The sequence below is a fragment of the Pecten maximus genome, chromosome 13, assembly GCF_902652985.1.
Source record: "Pecten maximus chromosome 13, xPecMax1.1, whole genome shotgun sequence".
Taxonomy (NCBI): domain Eukaryota; kingdom Metazoa; phylum Mollusca; class Bivalvia; order Pectinida; family Pectinidae; genus Pecten; species Pecten maximus.
In genome coordinates this window covers 18,749,307-18,760,737 of record NC_047027.1, presented here as the reverse complement: position 1 = coordinate 18,760,737, position 11,431 = coordinate 18,749,307, and the positions used below count along the sequence as shown (strand labels likewise).

At 38.7% G+C, this 11,431-nt stretch overlaps 1 non-coding gene across 1 annotated transcript; it reads right to left on the bottom strand.

Annotated features, from left to right (window-relative positions):
* Nucleotides 1-1,410: 1,410 nt before the first annotated feature.
* Nucleotides 1,411-1,492, bottom strand: Trnas-aga. The gene has a single exon. It is a non-coding gene; the product is annotated as a tRNA-Ser (tRNA).
* Between the last annotated feature and the right edge of the window lie 9,939 nt (nucleotides 1,493-11,431).

Genomic DNA, 11,431 nt, shown 5'->3' with positions numbered 1-11,431 from the left:
ATTCTGGAAGTAGTCATTTGATTGGCTAATCCAAAAGGTCACCCTGACGTGACCCCTGAGGGGATGTTGTTCGATGTTCATGTAACGTAGTGAGAATGACCATCTAAATTTTAATTAGATTGATTCGTGATAAATACTTTCGAGTCCCGGATATGAATACCCTTTTCAGTTCCGTGGATTTGAAAACAATATTTAGCTACTTGAAAGAAATCGATCTATTCTATAGACTTTGATGTCTTTTACGTTACTCTCTTTGACGTTCTATTTATATCACAAAGTTAACATAATCAATTCGTACATATATATATTTTAACCATTTTTAACAAACTTTTTTATCATAATGATCTAAATATACAATACGAATGCTTTTAAAAATGACAAATTTTATCCGATTTTAACGTTAAAAAAACCCAAAAAAAACCGATAGTATATTGTTTGGCCCTAAATGACCCTAGTTGTCGATGGGCCGTAAAACATAAACAAACCGATGCTAGCAAGATAATCATTAATAAGAGTTCTTTTAATGTACGAATTAGTCAGAAATTTTGCAACTTGTGAGGAATATCCGTTTACTTTCACAAATATTTCATTCTCCCCTCGCAAGAATCGCATTTTTTACCGCCAATATCCGAACTAGTTTTCTATGATCAAGCTGACACTTAAGTTGAGATTCGTCAAGATTGGTTTGGTTTGGTTTATTTTGTTTAACGTCCTATTAACAGCTAAGGTCATTTAAGGACGGCCTCCCGTGCGTGCGACATGTATGCGTGTGGTGAGTGCGTATGTGTGTTTTGGGAGGCTGCGGTATGTTGGTGTTAAGTCTACTTGTGATAGGCCGGATTCGTCAAGATGGTCATTCTCACTACGTTACATGAAACGTGGTGAGAATGAACATCTAGATTTTAATTAGATTGTAATCAAGGATGCTACCGTGGTTTAGATAAATCTTCGATATCATGAAGGTCAGACCCTAATCCACTGGCAGCATTCACAATATGATGAATATTTCGCAAGGTAGTTTGGTTAGTGATAACCTTGACATCCTAACATAGCACTGGTGTTTTTGAGCAAGTTTTGTTGGATAGAAAAGCCAAAAGTCTTTTAGCCAGAACCCACCACTACAACGTTCATAGAAATAGTAACGCATTTGCACTGCTGACGATAACTTTCCCCGATCAGGAATGGGATATGTCTTATATCTCTTACAAAACACGCTATTTACAATGATTTATGTAACTAACTGTAATGACAAAAAGGAAAAATCACTCCTAAAATTCATAAACTGTCTAAATTTAACCTTGCGTTTTAGTAGTTTGAGGGCGGCATCCCTAACAACAGCTGAAATTGATTACATTATAACATAAAATGGGTTTGTGGGATGGAAGAACGAAAATGAAAAAAATAATCGTCCGTCGTCGGCAGGATTCGAACCTGCGCGGGGAGACCCCAATAGATTTCTAGTCTATCGCCTTAACCACTCGGCCACGACGACTTGGTATATCATACCTACAGCTAATGTGCCGATGGCGCCACCTAAACGTTATATTTTCATAATATACAATATGTAAGAAAATTAGCATACAATATGTTTACATACCTACCATATTGTCCAGGTAGAAATTGGTGGAACACATCAATGAAAAAAAACCGCCTCGTGAACCAATATTTTATTGAAAGTTGCTTTGGTTTTATTTGTTTAACGTCCTAAATATTTGTCAGATAGTTTTGAAATTCGTTATATTTTATTTAACAATGATTTTTATTAACATGAATTTGGTTTGGTTTGGTTTATTTTGTTTAACGTCCTATTAACAGCTAAGGTCATTTAAGGACGGCATCCCGTGCGTGCGACATGCATGCGTGTGGTGAGTGCGTATGTGTGTTTTGGGAGGCTGCGGTATGTTCGTGTTAAGTCTCCTTGTGGTAGACCGGAACTTTTGCCGAGACACCCAGCAGGACACCCCATCCGGTCACATTATACTGACAACGAGCGAACCAGTCGTTCCACTCCAAATATGCTGAGCGCTAAGCAGGAGTAGCAACTAATATTTTTAAAGACTCTGGTATGTCTCGGCCAGGGGACAGAAACTTCCTCACAGCGGCGAACGCTCAAATACCATAGCCATTATTTAACTGTAATTGCAGTTATCTGTTAATGGAGGAAGTTGTCTTACAAGTGACGATTTTGAAAAGTTCATTTTTTCCACATGGCTTGGAACACTATTTAAGGAAATCTTTTATGATAAAAGGCTGGTTAAGATATATTAATGACAGCTTTGGTAAATATTTTGTCACATTATTTACAGTCTGTAATTTCATTTGTAGATTGGAGGGTCAATGCTGTTCACACACAGATGTACATGGTCGAAAGGTGTAGCCAATGGAATATGAACAGGACAAGAGAGGCAGTTTCGATTGAAAATACCTCATTGACCAGAATTTATGACATAAGATTGATGTCAAACATCAATTCTGAGAAAATACCTGCTACCAGAATATGTTCCCCCAGGCAAGCCTACAGGTAATTCATTTTTGCTGCATCGATCAATTGTAGAGGCTGGAGGTCCAAGTTAATATTGCTTATTGCTTATATTAGCTCCATAAATCATGATATGGATCGAAGCAAAGTGACGTCACTGTTTTATTATTTGTATTACTTTTTTTATTCAAAACTAGAGCACAGAATGTTAAAAGTAAGATTACATACCATTAAACTGCATCTTATTGCAAAACATTCACCATGATAATACCACATCTATGATAAAACATATCATATTATTGGGCAACTTGATGGAATATGTTAATAAATCTGATGTGATGAAATAATTACTAAAAAAAAAAAAAAAAAAATACGATATGCATAAGTGCTACCTCACTGAAGCATACTGCCGAAGACACCCAGCAGCACACCCCACCCGGTCACATTATACTGACAACGGGCAAACCAGTCGTTCCACTCCAAATATGCTGAGCGCTAAGCAGGAGTAACAACCACCATTTTTTAAGACTCTGGTATGTCTCGGCTAGGGGACAGAACCAAAAGCCTTCCTCACAGAGGCGAACGCTCAACTAAAGGCCAAACGTGAGGCAGTGTCAAGGGTGAGACGTTAGGAAAAAGAATGTTTAAGAAAGAATAGAAAAGATAAGATCCCAAATTTAGTCGCCTCTTACGATCATGCAATGGGGGCAGCAGGTACAATTCTTACGCCCTACCTGCAGGGTATAAAATATGTCATCAAACATTTAAATGTAATTAATCAATCTATCTTTTAAACTTTATGAATAATTAGGTCATCAGAATGATCTTAAGCCATCTTTCTTCAATCAGTAAGGAACCTTAATGATAAAGAAAAGGGTTCACATATTTAAACAGCAGATACTTATGTCAAAAATTATCCACTGCTGACCAAAACTACCATATTGGAAAATACATTATCATTGTGTTTTTTGCTGAAAGTGGTGTGAGTGTAAATGCTATCCTTTTTTTGCAATAAGTCTTGTAGTCCAATGACTACTTTAGTCTCATGAGCATCATGTTCAGTTATTAAAGCATAAATTTCAATGCATCCATTTACTTCTTTATACTTCAGATGATAGAGTGGCAGTGCTGGCACAGTCAGGTAGAGGTGACATGCGACCATCTTTCGATGCAGAGACTGGAAGCGTCCTTCCCGAAATTGAAACCGAGGCGGAATGATCAGCTATTGAAGAGGTCACTGATGTCACCTTGTGCCTGATGGAGGACATTGAGACAGAATTGACAACACAGGATATTTGCTATGTTTTTCTTCATAGCGCAAGAGAAAAGTAGAAATACCTACGTGTTAAGCCAAATTATTGTTTTTATTTGATTTTCTTCATTTTAAACATAAAATACCGGTTACAACACATCAAACAATACAACTGTACAGTACAAATGGAAACTCTTGCTAATACTTTCATAATCCACATGCATCTACATCTGGAAATATACATTCAGTTTTTATCTAATAGTACACTGTGAGAAAATGATTAATTTGTATGATGTCAGTTCATAATTATCAGTTGTATTCCACATTTCCAAATCTGCATTGATACTTTGTATGAGGACATGTAGATATAATAGTATTTTCCCTGACTTAAATTCTAGAACTGATATATTGACATGTTTAAGTATGATAATGTTGAAGTTCACTTTGAAAATAAGTTGTTTTAAAAAATGCTTTGGAGATGATATATTTCAATATTGCACTCCTGTTAAATGTTTTAAAAGTATTTTCAACTTAAAAAATCTTCTTAATCCAATAACAATCGTGCCAAGATGTCGGGCCGACTATCACTATGCCATTGATTTTTTAAGAACGACGATGTGGCGCAGTGGTATACGCTGCGTGTATTTCTGGCTAGGCGATTGGGTGCCGTATATCATGAGTTCGCGGCCCGTTCAGGGCATGACTCATAAAGTTGTCTTCCTTCGGCAATTGTGTTACTGTGTTATATATATATATTATATACATAACTTTATATATCAATATTTATTTGCACAACTTTTTCACTTGTAATATGAAAGTTATAACCTTTAATCTATTAATGTTACAGGTGAGCGTGTTGTTGAGTGCGTATGTGTGTTTTGGGAGGCTGCGGTATGTTCGTGTTAAGTCTCCTTGTGATAGGCCGGAACTTTTGCCGATTTATAGTGCTACCTCACTGAAGCATACTGCCGAAGACACCCAGCAGCACACCCCACCCGGTCACATTATACTGACAACGGGCGAACCAGTCGTCCCACTCCTTGTATGCTGAGCGCTAAGCAGGAGCAGCAACTACCATTTTTAGGTCATCTGACCCAAAGGGTCAGGATGACCTATAGCCATCGTGCTTCGTCCGTCGTCGTCCGCCATGCGCCGTCCGTAAACTTTTTCTTTCAAAACGCTACTCCTCCTTAACGCTTGGGTGGATTACTTCCAAATTTGGTTTGAAGCATCATCAGGGGAGGGCAATCATATTTTATATAAATGAGGCTGGTCTGACCCCTGGGGCCAGAGGGGCGGGGCCCCAAAAAGGGAACTTAGGTGAATATTTGCTATAAAATCCTACTCCTCCTTTACCCTTGGATGGATTACAACTAAATTTGGTGTGAAACATCATTGGGGGAGGGCAGTCATATTTTATATAAATGAGGTTGGTGTGACCCCTGGGGCCTGAGGGGCTGGGCCCCAAAAGGGGAACTTTGATGAAATTTTGCTATAAAATCCTACTCGTCCTTAACCCTTAAGTGGATTTCAACCAGATATGTTGTGAAACATCATTTGGGGAGGGCGGTCATATTTTATATAAATGAGGCTAGTGTGACCCCTGGGGCCAGAGGTGCGGGGCCCCAAAAGGGGAACTTTGATGAAATTTTGCTTTAAAATACTACTCCAAAACCAAAAAGTAGATTATTACAAAATTTGGTGTGGAACATCGTTGGAGGAGAAGAATCATATTTTATATAAACGAGGCTGGTCTGACCCCTGGGGCCAGGCCCCAAATAGGGAACTTTGGTGGATATTTGCTATAAAATCCTACTCCTCCTTTACCCTAGGGTGGATTACAACTAAATTTGGTGTGAAACATCATTGGGGGAGGGTGGTCATATTTTATATAAATGAGGCTGGTGTGAGCCCTGGGACCAGAGGGGCGGGGCCCCAAAAAAGGAACTTTGATGAAATTTTGCTATAAAGTCCTACTCGTCATTAACCCTTTGGTGGATTTCAACCAGATATGGTGTGAAACATTATTTGGGGAGGGTGGTCATATTTTATATAAATGAGGCTGGTGTGGCCCCTGGGGCCAGAGGGGCGGGGCCCCAAAGGGGAACTTTGATGAAATTTTGCTATAAAATCCTACTCCTCCTTAACCCTTTGCTGGATTCATTCGGCGAGGGCGATCATATTTTATATAAATGAGGCTAGTGTGGCCCCTGGGGCCAGAGGGGCGGGGCCCCAAAAGGGGAACTTTGATGAAATTTTGCTTTAAAATACTACGCCTCCTATAATGTAACCCCCATAGTGAATTATTACCAAATTTGGTGTGAAACATCATTGGAGGAGGACAATCATATTTTATATAAATGAGGCTGGTCTGACCCCTAGGGCCAGAGGGGCGGGGCCCCAAAAGGGGAACTTTGGTGAATTTTTGCTATAAATCCTACTTCTCTCTAACCCTTGGGTGATTAATACGAAATATGGCGTGAAACATCCTTTGGGAAGGGTGGTTATATTTTATATAATGCCTTAATTGATTACAACCATATTTTTAGTATGAAACATCATTGGGGAAAGGCAATCCTAATTAATATAAATGAGTCTTGTCTGACCCATTGGGACAGAGGGGCATGCCCCAAAATTGGGAACTTGGCTAAAATTTTGCTTTAAGATGCTGGTCTTCCAAGACAAGCTAAATGGATAAAAACCAAATTTGATCTAAAACACAACTGGCTGCATTAAATAATTTATGGTAATAATGCTGGATCGAGGGGTGTGTCCCTGCTGTAAGTGTAAGTGTTTGTCAGATGACCGTTAAGGCCCATGGGCCTCTTGTTTAAAGACTGTGGTATGTCCCGGCCAGGGGACAGAACCCAAAGCCTCCCTCACAGGGGCGAACGCTCAACTACAGGCCAAAAGTGAGTCAGTGTCAAGGGAGACGTTAGGAAGAAGAAAGTTGTTGAGAAAGAAGAGAAAAGATAAGATCCCAAATTTAGTCGCCTCTTACGATATCATGCAATGGGGGCAGCAGGTACAATTCTTACGCCCTACCTGCAGGGGTTTCCTCCTCCAGTGGTGCGTTAGTTAGAAAACGAGATAATAGTCTAAGACTCTGCATAGACTACAGGAAGTTAAATGATGTCACTGTAAAGGATAGCCATCCCTTACCTCGGATTTATAGCACAATAGATGCACTGTCAGGATCAAAGTGGTATTCCACTCAGGATTTGAAAAGTGGGTATTGGCAAGTGCCAGTAGCTCCAGAAGATAGACCTAAGACAGCTTTTTCGGTGCAAGGTGGAGGATTATGGCAATTTGTCTGTCTCCCATTTGGGCTAGCAAATGCTCCTGCTGTTTTTGAAAGGCTTATGGAGAAAGTGTTAAAAAATTTGACTTTGAAATTTGTATGGTATATCTAGATGATATTATTGTGTTCTCAAAGAGTTTTCCGGAACATTTGGAAAATCTTAGAACAGTATTTCAGAGATTGAGAGAAGCTAACTTGAAAATGAGCCCAAAGAAATGTCATCTTTTCCAGCAGGAAGTATCATTTCTTGGACATGTGGTCAGTAACAAAGGAGTGGCAATCGATCCTGGAAAAACCCAAACTGGCCAATACCTTCTTACGTAAAGGAAGTGAGGATGTTCTTAGGACTTTGTTCTTATTATTGGCGGTTTGTGTACAAATTTGCAGATCTAGCTCGTCCCTTACATAAACTCACCGAACTGTACCAGAAATTTGTTTGGGATGGAGACTGTGAGGAAGCTTTCGACCTGTTGAAGAGAGCACTCACAAGTGCCCCGATCCTGGCTTATCCAAAGGTTGATGGACTCTACATCTTGGATACGGATGCTTCCAATGAAGGGCTAGGTGCAGTGCTGTCACAGATACAAGAAGGAGAAGAAAAGGTCATTTGTTATTATAGTAAAGCATTTAGTAAACCAGAAAGAAAGTACTGTGTAACTCGGAAAGAGTTACTTGCTATAGTTAGTTCCATTAAACATTTTCATCATTACCTGTATGGACAGTTCTTCAAAGTAAGAACTGATCATGGAGCATTAACGTGGCTACTTAACTTTAAGAATCCAGAAGGACAAATTGCCAGGTGGTTTAAATTTCTTTCCACATATCAATTCAAAATAGAACACAGGGCTGGAAGAGCGCATGGAAATGCAGATGCTTTGTCTCGCAGACCTTGTATGAAACAGGAATGCAAACACTGCATGCACTAGGGCAGAGAAATATCAAAATATATTGTGTTCAGATAAATTTGACTCCACAATCAATCAGTTACCTGATACCTCATGCTTACGTGTAACCACCAGGTCACAGGGTTCAGATAAGGATGCAAAGTCAGAGACTTCATCAGTTACCAGTGTGGTGGACAAAACTCAACAAGCTCAAGGCAGTTCAGGGGAGACAACTGGAAATCAAGATGAGAAAAACATTTTTACTTCCAAATATATGCAAGAAATGCAGGAACAAGATACAGTATTGAAACTTGTCATTAGATGGGTAAAAACTGGAAATAAACCAGCTTGGCCTGATATTGCACCTCAAAATGATATCTTCAAATATTACTGGATGCGAATAGACTCATTGGAAATGGTTGAAGATGTACTTTGTCACAGATGGGAATCAAATCAGGGGAGACAACCAATCTTACAGATAGTCATACTTAATGATCTTAAATCATATGTTTTGACACAATTACATAATGGAGTATCTGGAGGACATTTGGGAATTAAGAAAACACTCTCCAAGATAAGGGAGCGATATTTTTCGAATAATATGTCCAAGGATGTAAAACACTGGTGTGCTACTTGTGATCAATGTGGAGCAAGGAAAGCTCCTAACAAACATGCTAAAGCACCAATGCAGACTTACCAAGTTGGGGGACCCATGGAAAGATGGGCACTAGATGTATTAGGACCTTTGCCTTTAACCAACAAGGGAAATATGTACAGACCATGCGAAATATGTCGGTCCGTCGGACAATGTCTGGTTAATTTGCCGCCGGTCCGGAACCGAACTGTACAGTTCCGGACCGATTGTCCGGCTTTTAGACTATCCCCTGATCATGGTCCCGAATACGTTTGTCGCGAACATGCTTTAATTAAATGGCCGCCGCCATGCTTCGATATGTGGATGGGGCAATGCCCGGCAAGACTTTGAAACGCAGAGCGTCAACGCCGGAGCGATTGGCAAAAAAGCATGCCAGTAGTAAAAAATACGAGGAAAACCGGCCATCTCGTAATGTGAACGGGAAGTGGCAAGACGGCAGACCGTGGCTTGTCCTTGACTTTGCCAATAACAGTATGACCTTTAAAACATGCATCGAGCAGTACACGAGTACATCGAGTAGCATGAGAGGTAAGAACACTTTTATCCATGGATGTAAGAATGCTAGAATATCTGCAGTTGTTGACCACGAAAGCAGTTCAGCGCACAAAAAAGCTGTAGAACTTCAGAATGACCAGAAACTAAAACAAACGTCTCAACATTTAGTACAATCAACACCAGCTGCGGCAGCATTATTATCGTTGAAAAAGGCGCAAAGAAACCAAATGACACATTTGTTCAGAAACGCTCATGCTGTTTTGAAACAGAATAAACCCTTATAAGACTTTGTGTGGCATTGTGATTTGGATCAAGCCAAAGGGCTTGATATAGGCACAACCTACAGAAACGCAAAGGCTGCATTGACATTTGCAAGATCCATAGCCAATATTGAGAAGAAAACTACTACAACCTTAGTGAAAAATGCTAGTTTCTTTTCAATAATGATGGATGGTTCAACTGATATTTCTGGAGATGAGCAAGAAGCAATATATATTCGTTGCTGTATAGGTCAGGAAGTGGTCGATCGTTTCCTTGGAATAGGATCACCAGTATCTACATGCTCCAAAGATCTGAAAGAGTTTGTCATCAATATGCTTGACTCACATGACATTGATAAAGGTAAGTGTCATATTAAAACCATTATATTAAACTGATGAGAGTGATGGATTTGATGTGGCGGTGTTTATATTCTAAATACTTCAGATGTCGATAAAAATAACAAAGATGCAGGATAGTGAGGACTGTAAAAGTTAAGTTTAAGTTTTTTGTTTTTCAGCCAAACTTGTTGCGCTCGGTTCGGATGGGGCTTCTAATATGACAGGTCACAAATCAGGGTTAGCACAACTCCTTCGTCAAGACATCAATCCAGAGATGATCAACATTCACTGCTTTGCACATAGACTTGAATTGTCATTCCGAGACGTGATGAAGAAACAAAACCTTTATGATAAAGTTATGACACTACTGATTGGTATCTACTACCACTACACAAAACAATACAAAAACAAAAGTGGTCTGCGGAATGCAATCTCGTGTCTGCATATTAAAGGAGTTATGCCAACAAAGGTGACGGGGACACGCTGGATGGCTCATCTTTCTAGAGGGATAGATGCATTTCTAAGAACTTTCAGGGCATATGAGGCACACCTCTCTACTCAAAGCCACGAGAAAGCCAAGGCAGAAGGTCTCTTGAAGATCATGATCAACATGAATGTCCTTTGCTTCATCCTCTTCCTTAAGGTGAGTGTAGAAGTCAATTATTAGTATGTGTTTTACATGTATGATGCCATTATAATTGTTAATGAACACTGTCTTGTAATTATAATAGTGTACGCGATAGGCATGTTTTATTGTTTAATTTAAAACATGTAGGCATTGACGAGTGTACTGTTAATTTTTAAACCTAACATATGTAGCTAGCCTAGTTAAGTAGATAAAAGTATAAGTTTATCGTTTCCAGGAAATCTTGAAACCATTGATGATGCTTTCACTTAAGCTCCAGGCTCCTGCTACAACTGTTGGAGACACCTGTGTGTGGGTAGAGGCTACTGTAAATCTATTAAAAGATCTTAGATCAAGGTATGATGATAAATTAATGATTTAAATAATCTACTTTAATATGTAATAGTAAAAATACAATGATATGATAATATTCAACTGAATTTCAAAGTAAGTCAATATTTCCCTGAACATGTATATATACTAACATTTTAGAGACACAGATCAGTTTGATGAGGTATCGGAGGTGCTTACAACAGGTATGTACCAGGGTATAAAACTTAAAGGACAGACTCCATCAATGCCTTACAAAGAAACGATAATAGATGGCCTCATCAAGGCTATAGAGGACAGGTTTAGTCGTCCAACCTCACAGGCCATTCTCGACAATGCCACCAGGATTCTCCATTTTGATAAATGGCCACAGAAAGATAGTCATGATGTCAAAGGTTTCAATCCATATGTTGAAAACTGTTACAGTTCATACCATTGTTAAAATTTCAGTTACTAACAATTATTTTTTTTTGTTTCTAGTTAGTTTCATTTTTTTCCATAAAATGGCTGTGTCTGAATACTGTTTGTACTTTCAATTTTATTGAATGTTTAGTGTATTTTCATTTATTAAACCTCAACACAGTAATAACAATTTTACTTAATTTATTCAATTGTTATAGTTTTTGGTCAAAACATTTAAGAACACATTTAATAATATTTAGTGAAATGCAAATGTATATCTTATTCTGTAGAAACAGATAACTTTTGTAAACAAGTCATTCTTTCCATATGTGGTTTAAATGGAATAAATTACCAAAAGTGAATGGAAACTAGAAAATTCAACATTTACTATATTTCGTTGGTCTTTTTT